Raw genomic sequence first — 15,865 nt, 5'->3', positions numbered from 1 at the left:
TTATTGAGTTGCTGATGGGTTTGACTGAGGGCTGAAAAATCAATGATAGGGAAGTCTGGTTGAGTTCCTGAGGAATAGTGTTGGCTGTGGCTTGAGCTGGCATTGCCAGATGCAATAGGTATATGATGATCATCACACATGTTATTGGATTATTCCTATTGCTTTGTTGATCTTCTCTGCTTTTTAATTTAGTATTTAAATTTGCAATCCTGCTTGTTTCATGATTTCTCTTAGTGGAGCTATTTTTACTGCATATCCCTCTATCCAATCAGAACTGAAGCCTGTCATTCCTAGGAAGGTCATCATCTGCCCTACTGTCTGCGGCAATGGTGTTTTACTTATGCCTTCTAAATGATTTGGGGCTATAGCTTTTGTACCATATGAGATCAGTCGTCCTAAGTATTCGACTTGTGGCTGGCAATACTGTAGTTTTTTTTTGGATGCTTTATGTCCTCCTTGTGCTAACTTAGTAAGTACTTTAATAGAATCCCTATGACACTGTTCCAATGATGTGGAGCAGATCATTAAATCATCTACATACTGCAGCAGAGTACTGTCTATCATTAGGTCTTCTAAATCAGCTTTGAGAACTTGATTGAATATATGTGGTGAGTGTTTAAATCCTTGTGGCATTTGTTTGTAAGTATACTGTTTTCCAGCATATGTGAATGCAAATAAGTATCTACTTTCCTTTGCCACAGGAACACTGAAGAATGCAGAACATAAATCAATCACGGTAAAGTACTTGGCATCAGGAGGGACATTCGTCAGCAGTGTGTGAGGGTTTGGAACATCAGCTGGCCAATCCTCTACTATATCATTTATTGCTGGTAAATCATGTACTAGACGCCACTTAGATTTCTTTGCTTTGATTACAGGAAAAATTATTACAATTTTGTATATTTGTATTTTTGAGTATTACAATAACTGTTTGTTTCCACCAATACTCCTGCTTTTACTAGACCATCTATAGTGTCTTTAATGCCTGTTTCAGGCCGCAAAGGCTACTGCGATTTTCTTGGCAGACGTGCACCTGGCTTAAGTCGTATTCTTATTGGACTGGCTAAAATTACCAGTCCTACATCTGTGTCATGCTGAGACCATAACTCATTTGGTACCTGATGCTCCAATTCTTTAAGTAGTTCAGCATCAATAGTCTCTATCGATTTGTTTGTTATCATCTGCGTTTGTATTTTCTTTATTGATGACTACTTCCTGAGGAGTACCCATCAATGAAGTCCCACACAAAATGTGTATGTATTTTTTGTCAGCAGAATGGAAAATCAATGGATTCACTGTTGTTTCCCATTGGCACTGTTTAGCTTTCATCATTGGCCCCAAATCTTTTGCTTCCCAATTTTCCCCTACATATAAGGATACATATTGAGCCGAATCTACTACATTGAACCAATTTCTTACAAATTAATTCTCTGTTATACTCAAAGCTGCTCCCTGTTTACCTATTATGATGTATTGTGAGGTCATTTAGATTTTTTGTCCTTTAGTTCCTTCCTGCCATTTATTTTCTATTTCTGCATCTCTCTCAGGATCATATATCATTGTACAGTGAAATTCTGATTTTGGCACCTGTGCTTCAGAAATCTGTGCTTCAATGAATTTTCCCCATTGATTTATTATTTGTCTCATGTCGTTTTGTATCTGTCCTATCCAGTACACATTTGCTCTTGGCTCAGAAATCATCATTTGAGTTTCTATTCCCTGTAAGTCTATATACACTCCGTCTGGAGAACACCAAATTTGAAGTTCCATTTTACACAATGCATCTCTTCCTAATAAATTAACTGGTGTCTGATGTGATACCAGGATAGGTATGGTTGAAGTTTTGTTTTTAGTTTGTAGACAAACTGGAGGGGTCATTGGAATTTGCTGCATTTGTCCCGAGAATCCTACTGTCTTTGCAAATTTTCCAGACCAGGGGAGATGTGAGGCATACTTTGAATTTACACATGTGTAAACTGCTCCTGTGTCTACTAGCATGGGTATGATTTTTCCCTCTATTTTAACCTGCAGCATAGGTTCGTGATCAGTATTGGTGGTTAAAATTGGAAGCTGACTCTCCCCTGTATTATTATCCTTTATTTTACCAGGATAGTCCCATTGAGATGGGAGTCCTGGCCAAAATGGCAGCACAAAAAGTTTCACATATACAATACAAACAAAAAATCATACATAGAATGTAACCCAGCACTCATAAAATGGCAACAAAAGTTACTTTACAACACGTTTCCTTTAAATTGGTCAATAAGAGATTTTTAAAACCGTTTAAAGAGGGGAGAGTTTGTATCATTATTATACTCTGCAGCTCATTCCATAACCAGGGGGCATAGGAAGAAAAGGCAGTTTTACCAAGCTCTGAACGTACTCTAGGAACCTTTAAAAGCAGTTTTGCACTAGATCTAGTGCTATAATTACAAATACAATAAGATAATAGACGACAGATATAAATTGGTAATTTGCCTAACAATGCCTTAGCAATAAACATCAACATGTGTATTTTTCTCCTTTGAAACAAAGAAGTCCAACCCACCAATTCATATAAAGTACAATGATGAGTGCGTGAGGAGGCACTCGTCACAAAGCGTAAGGCAGCATGGTAAACACAATCCAATCTTTTTAGCGACGATGAACCTGCATGCATATAAATCACATCACCGTAATCCAATACTGAGAGGAAACAGCTTTGAATAATTCTCTTTCTTGCTTCAAAAGGAAAACATTTCTTTAAACAAAAGAGGAAACCCAGTTTTGGTCTAAGCTTTTTCAAGAGATTTTCAATATGTACATTAAAACCTAATTTTTCATCCAACCATATGCCTAAGTATTTATAACAATTTACTCTTTCTATACAGTCCCCTGTAAACTTAAAATCGAGCGATCTGTGTTGATGGAACAACGGGTGAAAAGCATATAATTAGTTTTTTTCGTGTTTAAAACCAGTTTCAAACTTGACAATGACAGTTGCAAAGACCGAAAAGAATCTTGCAGAAGCTCTATGGCTTGATTCAGAGAGTGTGCTACTGTATAAATGATTGTGTCATCAGCATATAGATGAATTCTAGCTGGAGTTATCCCATAACCTAGGTCATTGATATAAATAGAAAATAAAATTGGTGCTAAAACAGAGCCCTGTGGGACACCTTTTTTAATTGTTTGTTCTGCTGAAGTAAAATTTTCAACTGAGACACACTGAGTTCTTTCTGATAAGTAGTTTTTAAACCAATTTAGAGCTGTTTCACTAAAACCCACACAACTAAGTCTCTGCAACAAAAGTTTATGATCTACAGAATCAAATGCTTTGGAGAGATCTACAAATAAGGCTGCACAATGCTGTTTACTATCCAAACATTCAATAATATCATTTGTAACCAGCATGGCTGCTGTTATAGTACTGTGACCTGATCTAAAGCCTGATTGGAATTCATTCAAAATTTTATTTTCAGTTAAAAACTGTTTTACTTGATCATTTACAAAAGATTCAAATACTTTTGCCATCACCGACAACCTTGAAATTGGATGATAGTTATTCATCTCTGATGGATCACCACCTTTTAACAAAGGTAGAATCATAGCTGATTTCCATGCACGGGGAATAACATTAGAATTTAAACTTAAATTTAAAATAGAAGTGATGGGCTCTGTTATAAGATCTGCAGAAATTTTTAAAAAATAAGGCTCTATTTTATCAGACCCCGCTGATTTTTTGCAATCCAAGTTTGATAAGGCTTTATAAACTTGTGTAGCTAAAATAGGAGTAAGAGTGAACTGCTGGGAATGACATGAAACGTTTTCCACATTGCCTTCTATGTTATGTTCCTTTATATTACCAAAATCTGATATTAAATCAGCAGAGATAAAATGGCTATTAAAGGCTTTTACAATATTTTCTTTGTCCTGGATTACACTCTCATTTAATTTCAAACAATCCGGCAGACTGGTGGAGGTTTTTTTTACCACAAACAGATTTAGTCAACTTCCAGAAATTAGTCGGATTGTTCAAATTTTCATTCATCATTTTTATGTAATAATTACATTTAGATTTTTTTACCAATTTTGTACAATTATTTCTTATTGTCCTATAATTTACCCAGTCCATATTATTATTTGTTTTCTTTGCTTTAGCCCATGCCTCATCTCTTTTTTTTTTATAAGTAATTTATAAATGATATTTTTAAAGATATTGACTCATTAAACCAGGGATTATCTCTACTTCTTACTCTAAACCTTTTAAAAGGTGCATGTTTGTCACATATAGTCAAAAAAGTACATTTAAAATACTCCCATGCTATATCGACATCGGGTATCTGTGAAACAACATATAAATCACTGTTATAAATATCTTGCAAAAAGGCTTGATCGTTAAAATGTTTAAATTGTCGTTTCAAAATAAAACGTGGTTTACTCTTTGGAATCCTGCAATTTCTTACACATACTATTGGACAGTGATCACTAACATCATTACAAAAAACTCCAACTGCAGAGAATCTATGAGGAGCATTAGTTAAAATAACATCAAGTAGTGTAGATTTAACCAGATCTTTATGATTTAATCGGGTGGGTAAATTTATCAATTGATCCAAACAAAGAGAGTCACAAATACTCTTGAATGGATCAGACTTTTGTGATAACCAATCCCAGTTTAAATCACCGAGTAAAATCAGCTCTGATTTAGTCCAGTTATGAAGAAGGTCCGTAAGTGAAGTAATAGCTTCACTTGAAGCCAAAGGGGGACGATAACATCCAACAACGATGATATCTGGACCATTTAAAAAAGTAATTTAATTGCCAAAAGTTCAAAACAGTTTGGTTTGCTAATGGATAGTATACAAGTGCAGTTTAGCTTAGACTTAATATACACTGCAACTCCACCACCTTTTTTGTGCGGTCCGATCTAAAAACATCATATCCCTCGATATAGATCATGGTGTTGGGAATTGACTTATTTAACCATGTCTCCGATAGAACAATAATGTCAGAATTCGTTGAATCAGCCCATATTCTTATTAAGTCTATTTTGTTTACCAGACTGCGTACATTAAGGTGAAAAAAACGCAAACCATTACTAGACTTGAACTCAGCAGGAGTTTGAAGCTGCGCAAGTTCTGGGCCTGGATTAGGATGGATGTTGCCCGATATTAAGAGCAGAAGAAAAACCAACCAGCTTCTCCGTGCTGAGCCGGCTGTCGAGCTGTCCCTACAGATGGACGTCGCATAGGGAGACAGCTTTCCATTTCCACGGGCCCACAGACATCGCATCCCTCAGAATAAAAGACGCCCGTCCAACAAGGTACTTCTCAAACACCCAAGGCCTCATGATAGGATCTCCACCGACCGGCTCCAGGGAAGTCACAGCACTCGGAATAATCCACAAAAGTGACACAGGTGTATTTCTCTCCTCATTAGCATTAGCATTAAGCATGCCGTCCATAGGAATCCACAGTATCAAACAGCCAAGCAGGTAAACGAGTGTAGATGCCCTCATTTTGGCAATGGATTAGTGATCAATTTGAAAATGCAGATAGAAATACAACGTAGGTCTTAAAAACAGTCTTTGATATCCTTTTAAAACTAACGCTTTAAAAAGAAAAACAGGAATCGACAACACAAACACACATGCTACATACAAGCAGCCATTTTGGAGTTGAGGAGAATGTAGGATTCTCTGGGGATCCCTAATATCCCTTGGACCTCCCCAAGGGTTTACTGGACCTTGAGGTGGACCTCGAAAGGCCACTCTGCTGGATGGTATGCATCAAAAACAGTTCCATCCATGTAATAAGAGTCCACAGCTCTCACCAAACCAGATGCTTGAAGGATTTTCCCCATATCTGCTCCTCCTACAATTTTTGCCAGGAGTGCTTTAATGTCCCCCACAGATTTTTGCCCATTGTTTGTTCTTCAAACACTCTAATCCACTTCCCAGCCCCCTCGTGGATGTTAGGGAGTCGAGTGACCAGCCCCTCAAGGTCCTGTGTAGCCCAAGGCACATAATGTCCCTGTGTACCTTTAATTAAAATGGTGAGTTCCTGTGCCAGCGGTCTAAGCCTTCCTCATTCTCTCCCCTGTACCCACCTTCCTCCATCAAGTGATGTCTCCTCTTCACTTTCTATATCCCTAATATCTAATAGTCTACTTCTATTTCTCACCAATTTATCTGTGTCTCGTATTCATTTTTATGTTTCTTTCATTCTTTTATGTATTTGTGCTTCTATTACTTGCACTTCTGCTTCAACCTCCTCTTCTTCTGTTCTCAATTGCCCTAATGGTTCTATTTCACATACAGTATCTTCATCATATTTCAATTTATTTTTTTCTAAAGCTGCCCGTGCTTGGTCATAACAATCTAATGGCAAACTTTTCTCACTTTTTCTGAACTCTCTTTTTTCCTTCGGTCTGACTCCCAGTCTTGTTTGCCTTTCTTTTTCTAACTCCACATGTCCCTCCATCTGCATTTCTCCTAGAACCTTGTTGTATTACAAATGTATAAAATGTTAAATCTAGGTTCAATACAATCGTATATAAACTGAGAAAGTAGAGTAACATAGCATTTAGCATTTGAGGTATAGATGATGATTCCATCAGCTGTTAAACAGAGTTTTCCAGCAAGAGATTCCTGCCAGTCCTGTTCTCTCTATTGTAAGTTAAATGAGTCAGATTACTGAGAATCTCACCCTTTGTCTTTAATGGCTCCTGGAACCCCAGCACCAGTCGTTGAATAGTTAGGCTGATTGGATTAGCATCTATGCATCTGAATAGTTAGGCTGATTGGATTAGGATTGGTAACACTCTAGAGTCTAGGGCAGGTTCCTTAACCTGTATACTTCATTTGCATGCTTTGTTTAAGGTCGTCACCTAGGTGCTTTGTCTCCATTTCTAAGCACTGCCCTCTAAATGTATATAAACTACAATGTAAAGTTCCCTTAGTCAGACTTGATGACTGCAGCTACCGACAGCTCGTGTTCTCAATAAAGAATCCTGCTGAATATACAACCAAGTCTCCAGGTCTTCTCTTCTGAGTTTCCAACAGTTTTGGTGTCGTGACCCGGATAGAGCTACTCACCTGAATCAAGATTGAAACTTCAAGCTCAACAAAGATCTGACTGTGTTCCAGACCGAATCTTTCTGTACAACCAAAGGTTGGTAAGTGCCACTCTATCCAAAAGAACCTTTAAGACCAGTACAAATTTGTTATCCTCTGCGCCATCAGAGAAGAGTTAACAGACAGCTGTAGGGTTTGGTTAACTAAATTATCCTCTAAAAATTATCTTTCCTCTGTTCAGGCAGGGAAGATTAGCATTACGTGCTAGTATTGGTTATCCTCTGTTCAGGCAGGGAAGATTAGCATTACGTGCTAGTATTGGTTATCCTCTGTTCAGGCAGGGAAGATTAGCATTACCTGCTAGTATTGGTTATCCTCTGTTCAGGCAGGGAATGTCAGGGCCGGGACTAGAACTCGGGTCTCTGGTGTGAAAGTCAGACTCTCAATCACTGAGCCACTGGAGATGGTGAACCCAACAGTGAGACGCACTCAGAAGAAGATGAGATGCAGAAAAAGTTTTAATACAATTAACAGAAATCCACAGCTGAGGCAAAAATCATCAACAGTAATCCTCAAAGCACAAAAAATCAGTCCAAAGGGGCTTTTCTCAAAAAATACAAAAAATGTTCCCAAAGGTATTAAGCACAAAAAATTTAACAGAGAAGGGAACAATCCACAGGCAAGAGAAATTAAATGTCTCAGAGTTAGAGAACACTTACTTGGGCAACCGGCTTTAGAACAACTAAACACCAAGCAAAGAGGCTATGCAACAGAGTGACTTAAATACACACATCTGAATGACACACATGTGAACCCAATAACACTAATTACAAAATAGAATAAGCAGGGCACTATAGCACCATGAGGACCTCTAGAGGCCAAAATCTGATAAAACAGCCAAAACACTGACAGGACCCCCCTCTAGGGATCGGCTCCTGACGTTCCTTCCAGGACGATCGGGTTTATGAACATGGAAGTCCCGAATTAACTTGGGGTCCAAGATATCTCTGGCAGGAACCCAGGAGGCTCTTCTGGGCCATAGCCTTCCCAGTCCACAAGATACTGAAGTGATCCTCGCACCTGACGGGAATCCAGTATTCGGTGGACTGTGTAAGCTGGTTGGCCTCCAATGATGCGAGGAGGAGGGGGAGGTTTACCTGCTGGAGCAAAAGGAGAGGACAACACAGGTTTTAGAAGAGAGACATGAAATGTGGGATTAATCTTTAAGGACCTAGGCAAATATAAACGGTAAGTAACATTGTTAACTTTCCTTGCCACTTTGAAAGGCCCAATGAATCGCTGGGAGAGCTTGCGGGACTCAACCCGTAAGGGAAGGTTCCTTGTGGAGAGCCAAACTCTCTGTCCGGGACGCAGGGTGGGGGCAGGTCTGCGTCTACGGTTAGCTTGTCGCTGGTACTGCTCAGAGACTCTAAGAAGCTTATGTCGAGCCTTCCTCCATGTCAGACGACAGCGTCGGATGAACTGCAGAGCTGAGGGAACTCCTACTTCAATTTCTTGGTCTGGGAAGAGTGGAGGGGCATAACCAAACTGGCATTCGAAGGGAGACATGCCTGTCGCAGAGGAGCGTAGAGTGTTGTGAGCGTACTCTGCCCACATAATGAAAGATGACCAGGAGGATGGGTTTTTGGCAGCCATGCACCTCAGTGTATTCTCCAGATCCTGGTTTAATCTTTCTGTTTGGCCACTGGACTCAGGGTGGAATCCCGAAGATAAGCTCACAGTTGCCCCCAAAAGTTGACAGAATGCCCGCCAGAATCAAGAGGAAAACTGAGGTCCTCGATCAGAAACAATGTCCTGTGGGATGCCAAAAACTCGAAAAACATGGTTAATGACCAACTCTGCAGTCTCCTTAGCGGTGGGCAAATTGGGCAAGGGAATGAATCTGCCAGCCTTAGAAAATCTGTCAACAATGACCAAAATGGTAGTGTTACCTTGGGATGGTGGGAGTCCGGTAATAAAATCCATGGAGAGGTGTGACCAGGGTCTTCGAGGTATAGAGAGAGGGTGGAGCAACCCCTGAGGTAAGCGATGAGAGACCTTCCCCTGACTGCATGTGGAACAGGCACTTACAAAGGACTTTGTATCCTCCTTGATGGTCGGCCACCAAAACCGTCTCTGGAGAAATTCAAGGGTGCGAGTAGTGCCTGGATGGCAGGTCAGACGAGAGACATGACCCCACTGGAGAACCTGGGAGCGAACAGCTTTAGGGACAAACAAGCGGTTGGTTGGCCCACCTCCTGGGTCTGGTTCCTGGGCCTGGGCCTGTCTTACTGTATTTTCAAGTTCCCATCTTATGGGGGCCACTATCTTGGAGCTCGGGATAATGGTTGTGACAGAATCTTCTTGGTTGCTACTGGAGTATACTCGAGATAGAGCATCAGGTTTGAGATTCTTGGATCCGGGACGGTAGGATAAAATGAATTGAAACCAGTTGAAGAATAGAGACCAGCGTGCCTGACGAGGGTTGAGTCGCTTGGCCTGCTGAATGTACTCTAGATTTTTGTGGTCAGTGAGTACTTGGACTGGGTGTTTGGCCCCCTCAAGCCAATGTCTCCATTCTTCAAGCGCCAGTTTAACAGCCAGTAACTCACGGTCTCCCACATGGTAATTCCTTTCTGTAGGTGTAAGACGGTGTGAAAAGAATGCACATGGCCGAATTCTGTTATCCTCCCCCCTCTGGGAAAGCACTGCTCCAACACCCACATCCGAAGCATCGACCTCCACAATGAAGAGTTTGTCTGGGTCTGGGAGAGTGAGGATGGGAGCTGAAGTAAAGCGGTGTTTGAGTTCATTAAAAGCCAGCGCGGCTTCAGGACTCCAGGAAAACCTAGAATTATTCCCTTTAGTGAGAGCAGAAAGGGGAGCCACCACAGAGCTGAATTTCAATATAAATTTGCGGTAAAAGTTGGCAAAACCAAGAAACCGCTGCACCTCCTTCACAGACCCAGGAGTGGGCCAATCCGTGACTGCTTGGACCTTCTGAGGATCCATTTGAATATGGCCGGGTTTAATGATGAATCCCAGAAATTGCACTTGGGTCACATGGAATTCACATTTTTCAGGTTTAACATAAAGGTGATTATCGAGGAGGCATCTGAGAACCTTCCTGACATGCTCCACGTGTTCATTGAGGGAACTTGAAAAAATTAGAATATTGTCCAGGTAGACAAATACAAACTGATTTAGCATATCTCGAAGGACATCATTTATCAGGGCCTGGAAAACTGCAGGAGCGTTGGTGAGGCCGAAAGGCATAACTAGGTACTCATAGTGCCCGGTGGGAGTGTTGAATGCGGTCTTCCACTCATCCCCTTGTCTAATGCGCACAAGATGGTAAGCATTGCGCAAGTCGAGTTTGGTGAATATGGAAGCTCCCTGCAGTATCTCAAAAGCTGTGGCCATAAGCGGCAATGGGTAACGATTCCGGATAGTGATTTTATTGAGGCCTCGATAATCGATGCAGGGTCGAAGGCCCCCATCCTTCTTACCCACAAAGAAAAAACCAGCACCAGCAGGGGAAGTGGACCGACGGATAATTCCTGCAGCGAGGGACTCCTCAATGTAATTGTCCATAGCTGCACGCTCGGGAGAAGACAAGGAGAAGATGCGGCCTCTGGGGGGACAGGTACCTAGAAGCAGGTCAATGGCACAGTCATAAGGACGGTGTGGAGGTAAAGAAGTGGCTTTCCTTTTACTGAAAACTGCCTTGAGGCGGTGGTACTGAGTGGGAATCTGAGATAGGTCTAGGGATTCTTGAGTCTCGAGAGTAGGGTCAGGGGAACTCGGGGTCAAACAGGTGACAGAACAAGTGGGACCCCAACTGAGAATAGCGCCAGTGGACCAGTCAAGATGGGGGTTATGGTGAAGAAGCCAGGGGTGACCGAGAATCACAGGGAACTCTGGAGACTGTATCAGATGAAAATAGAGCTCCTCCTGGTGTTGACAGATAGATAGGTGAAGAGGAACGGTAAGAAGGGTTACTTTCCCGGGACCCAGGGGTCTTCCATCCAGTGCAGTAACTGTAAGAGGGGTTTCGAGTGAGTCAGAGGGGATCTGGAGACTCCTAGCAAGAGATAAGTCCATAAAGTTCCCGGCTGCACCTGAATCCACCAAGGCTTTAAGTTGATGCTTCTGATTTCCCCAAGAAAGTGTGATGGGGAGAATCAATCCGGAATTGGAAGGTGGGGCTATGCGAGTAATTCCGTTACAGTCCTTCCTTGCCTGTACGGGAACGAGCGTTTCCCGAGAGCTCTGGGCAGGAAGAACGGAAATGTCCAGGCAGTCCGCAATACAGGCAACACCGCTCCCTCATGCGGCGGTCACGTTCTGATGGGGAGACCCGAGTACCACCCAATTGCATCGGTTCAGGGAATCCTTGGGATGGAGGTGACCTCTCTGTGGGAACTAAACTGGCAGGAGGTGTGAAATCAAACTGGCGACTCAAATTCCTCTCCCTCAGACGATTATCCAGTCGGATCGCCAGATCAATGAGGGTCTCGAGGTCACGGGTAGGCTCTCGTGTTGCAAGGTCATCTTTGAGTGCCTCAGAAAGACCGTTCTGGAAGCACACCATGAGAGACTCATCGTTCCAACCACTCCCTGCTGCAATAGTGCGAAAATGGATGGCATATTCTGCAGCAGTGCGACTACCTTGCTGGAGGGTCAGCAGTCATTTAGACGCCTCACGGCCACTGATGGGATGATCAAAGACCCGTTTGAACTCCTCTTCAAACGCCGAATACCTTGAGCAGAAGGGACTGTGGGCATTCCAGACAGCTGTTGCCCAGGAGAGGGCCTTACCCGAAAGAAGAGTGATGACATATGCAATCTTGGCCCTGTCTGAAGGGAAGGATGATGGCTGTAGCTCAAATGTAAGGGAACACTGAGTGAGGAATCCGCAACAAGCACTGGGGTCTCCCGAGAATCGTTGTGGTGGAGGTAGGCGAGGTTCTGCAAGGGGAACTGAAGTTTGAAGTACAGAAGCAGCAGCTTGGTCAGAAGGCAGCCGATCAAAGATCTGACGGACAGAGGTCATGACATCTGACAGTAATTCTGAATGCTTAACCATCAATGCTTCCTGTTGGACTAATACTGCTTCATGTCATTGGACTGAGGACTCATGCTGAGCGACAGTAGTGAAGAGTTCTTGTGCGCTGGGCGTCTCTGGGTTCATCTTGGCTTGGTGTTTCTGTCAGGGCCGGGACTAGAACTCGGGTCTCTGGTGTGAAAGTCAGACTCTCAATCACTGAGCCACTGGAGATGGTGAACCCAACAGTGAGACGCACTCAGAAGAAGATGAGATGCAGAAAAAGTTTTAATACAATTAACAGAAATCCACAGCTGAGGCAAAAATCATCAACAGTAATCCTCAAAGCACAAAAAATCAGTCCAAAGGGGCTTTTCTCAAAAAATACAAAAAATGTTCCCAAAGGTATTAAGCACAAAAAATTTAACAGAGAAGGGAACAATCCACAGGCAAGAGAAATTAAATGTCTCAGAGTTAGAGAACACTTACTTGGGCAACCGGCTTTAGAACAACTAAACACCAAGCAAAGAGGCTATGCAACAGAGTGACTTAAATACACACATCTGAATGACACACATGTGAACCCAATAACACTAATTACAAAATAGAATAAGCAGGGCACTATAGCACCATGAGGACCTCTAGAGGCCAAAACCTGATAAAACAGCCAAAACACTGACAGGGAAGATTAGCATTACGTGCTAGTATTGGTTATCCTCTGTTCAGGCAGAGAAGATTAGCATTACATTGGTTATTCTCTGTTCAGGCAGGGAAGATTAGCATTACGTGCTAGTATTGGTTATCCTCTGTTCAGACAGGGAAGATTAGCATTACATTGGTTATCCTCTGTTTCGGCAGAGAAGAATTGGTTATCCTCTGTTCAGGTAGGGAAGATTAGCATTACGTGCTAGTATTGGTTATACTCTGTTCAGGCAGGGAAGTTTAGCATTACGTGCTAGTATTGTTTATCCTCTGTTCAGGCAGGGAAGAATTAGTTATCCTCTGTTCAGGCAGGAAAGATTAGCATTACGTGCTAGTATTGGTTATCCTCTGTTCAGGCAGGGAAGATTAGCATTATGTGCTAGTATTGGTTATCCTCTGTTCAGGCAGGGAAGTTTAGTATTACGTGCTAGTATTGGTTATCCTCTGTTCAGACAGAGAAGATTAGCATTACATTGTTATCCTCTGTTTCGGCAGGGAAGAATTGGTTATCCTCTGTTCAGGCAGGGAAGATTAGCATTACTTGTTAATATTGGTTATCCTCTGTTCAGACAGGGAAGTTTAGCATTATGTGCTAGTATTGTTTATCCTCTGTTCAGGCAGGGAAGATTAGCATTACGTGCTAGTATTGATTATCCTCTGTTCAGGCAGGGAAGTTTAGCATTATGTGCTAGTATTGTTTATCCTCTGTTCAGGCAGGGAAGATTAGCATTACATTCTAGTATTGGTTATCCTCAGTTCAGGCAGGGAAGATTAGCATTACGTGCTAGTATTGGTTATCCTCTGTTCAGGCAGGGAAGATTAGCATTACGTGCTAGTATTGGTTATCCTCTGTTCAGGCAGGGAAGATTAGCATTACGTGCTAGTATTGGTTATCCTCTGTTCAGACAGGGAAGATTAGCATTATGTGCTAGTATTGGTTATCCTCTGTTCAGACAGGGAAGATTAGCATTACGTGCTAGTATTGTTTATCCTCTGTTCAGGCAGGGAAGTTTAGCATTACATGCTAGTATTGTTTATCCTCTGTTCAGGCAGGGAAGATTAGCATTACGTTCTAGTATTGGTTATCCTCTGTTCAGGCAGGGAAGATTAGCATTACGTGTAGTATTGGTTATCCTCTGTTCAGGCAGGGAAGATTAGCATTACGTGCTAGTATTGGTTATCCTCTGTTCAGGCAGGGAAGATAAGCATTACGTGCTAGTATTGGTTATCCTCTGTCCAGACAGGGAAGATTAGCATTACGTGCTAGTATTGGTTATCCTCTGTTCAGACAGGGAAGATTAGCATTACGTGCTAGTATTGTTTATCCTCTGTTCAGGCAGGGAAGATTAGCATTACGTGCTAGTATTGGTTATCCTCTGTTCAGGCAGGGAAGATTAGCATTACGTGCTAGTATTGGTTATCCTCTGTTCAGGCGGGGAAGATTAGCATTACGTGTTAATATTGGTTATCCTTTTTTCTGCCAAGGAAGGTTAACAATAGTTGAAATTTTAGTGTTTTTGATTGTGTGGTAACAAAGAAACTCACAAAATGTTTAGAAAAAATGCTAGACTGATACCCACAACTGAAAAAGGTGGTCTTGCGACTCCTTTGTGGTCAGATAGCAAATTCAAATCACTGTTAGGAGTACAAATGAACCTAATAGTCACTGAGAAAATTAGACAAGAACTAACTCAGAAATATGAGATTCATCCAGACAAGACTTGGTCGGTAGATGAGTGTAAAAAGGTACTAGGAGCAAGTATTCGCAAGAACAATGTGAAAGGCATTATCTGCTGCCACAGAGAATTTGGTTTAGCACTAGCTACACAACAGTCTCAGCGTAACTCAGAGCTAGAGAAACAGAACATAGAGCTCCGTGCTAGAGTATCCTCTTTGACTAAGAAATTAAATTGCAACAAAGCTGCAGAAAAAACTGATGTGGAAGAAGTTAGTCAGCCTGATAACAATTATCCTGACTTACAAGCTTTCTTCAAAACAGATGTAGCTCTCCAATCAGTAACTGATGAGCCTGTAGATTCAGTAAGGGTATGTGGCGCTAGGAGAAGATCTCAGGGAATTGAGGGAACTGAAAGTGTTCCTCCCAACTCTTCTGTTGTCCAAATACAAACTGTCGCAAAAGGGCTCCGCCCTAAAGATATATAGTGACTATCCCTGAGCTTACCCTCGATTTGATTGTAAGGTTTTTTCAGTAATCGATATGTCTAATGGATTCTTTTCTGTACCCTTACACTCTGACAGCCAGACATGGTTAGCTTTCACAGTTGACTATGAGCAATACCAGTGGACACGGTTGCCACAGGGATTTCAGAATACCCCAACCATATACCATCAGGCGGTAAGACGTGATTTGTGTGACCCAGAATGTCCAGTCAAACAGTCCACTAGGAACATCAAATTGAAATCCCTGTGGCAACCGTGTCCACTGGCACACACACACACACACACACACTCACACACTCTCACACACACTCTCACACTCTCTTAGCTGTCCATCGTGTACGATGATGGCGCTTGCTCCAGGGGTGGGGGTGGGAGGGGGGGTGGTGCCACTTCTCGTGGGTGTGGAGTCCGATCCTTGAGCCACACACTCGTCCGCAGATGGAGCAGGGGAAACCAGATGCCAGGGGTGTACCAGCCGCCCACTGGTGTCTCTTGATGCACCTCTCGGATCGTCGGTCTTGGTTGGTTTGGTGTATTTGAAAGACTGCAGAGGCACAGGTGACCTGCCAGGCAGATCTGTCGAGTGCCAGTGATTCAAGCTGTTTGAGTGGGATGTTCGCTCGCTTTAGGATGTCCCTGGTGTAGTCCTTAAAGCGTCGCTTTTGCCCTCCAGCAGACCGCTTTGCGCCCATTAGTTGACTGTAGAGGACTTGGCGGGGCAGGCGGTGTTCAGGCATGCTTATGGTGTGCCCTATCCAGCGCAGATGTTTTTGGCCACAGCTGCTTCCACACAGATTGAGTCAGTATTGCTGAGGATGACTGTATGGGGAATTCAATCTTCCCAGGACAAACTGAGGATCTTCTGTAGGCAGCGGATA

This window comes from Xyrauchen texanus, chromosome 42 (genome assembly GCF_025860055.1).
Source record: "Xyrauchen texanus isolate HMW12.3.18 chromosome 42, RBS_HiC_50CHRs, whole genome shotgun sequence".
Classification (NCBI taxonomy): Eukaryota; Metazoa; Chordata; class Actinopteri; order Cypriniformes; family Catostomidae; genus Xyrauchen; species Xyrauchen texanus.
This window is presented reverse-complemented; position numbering follows the sequence as displayed.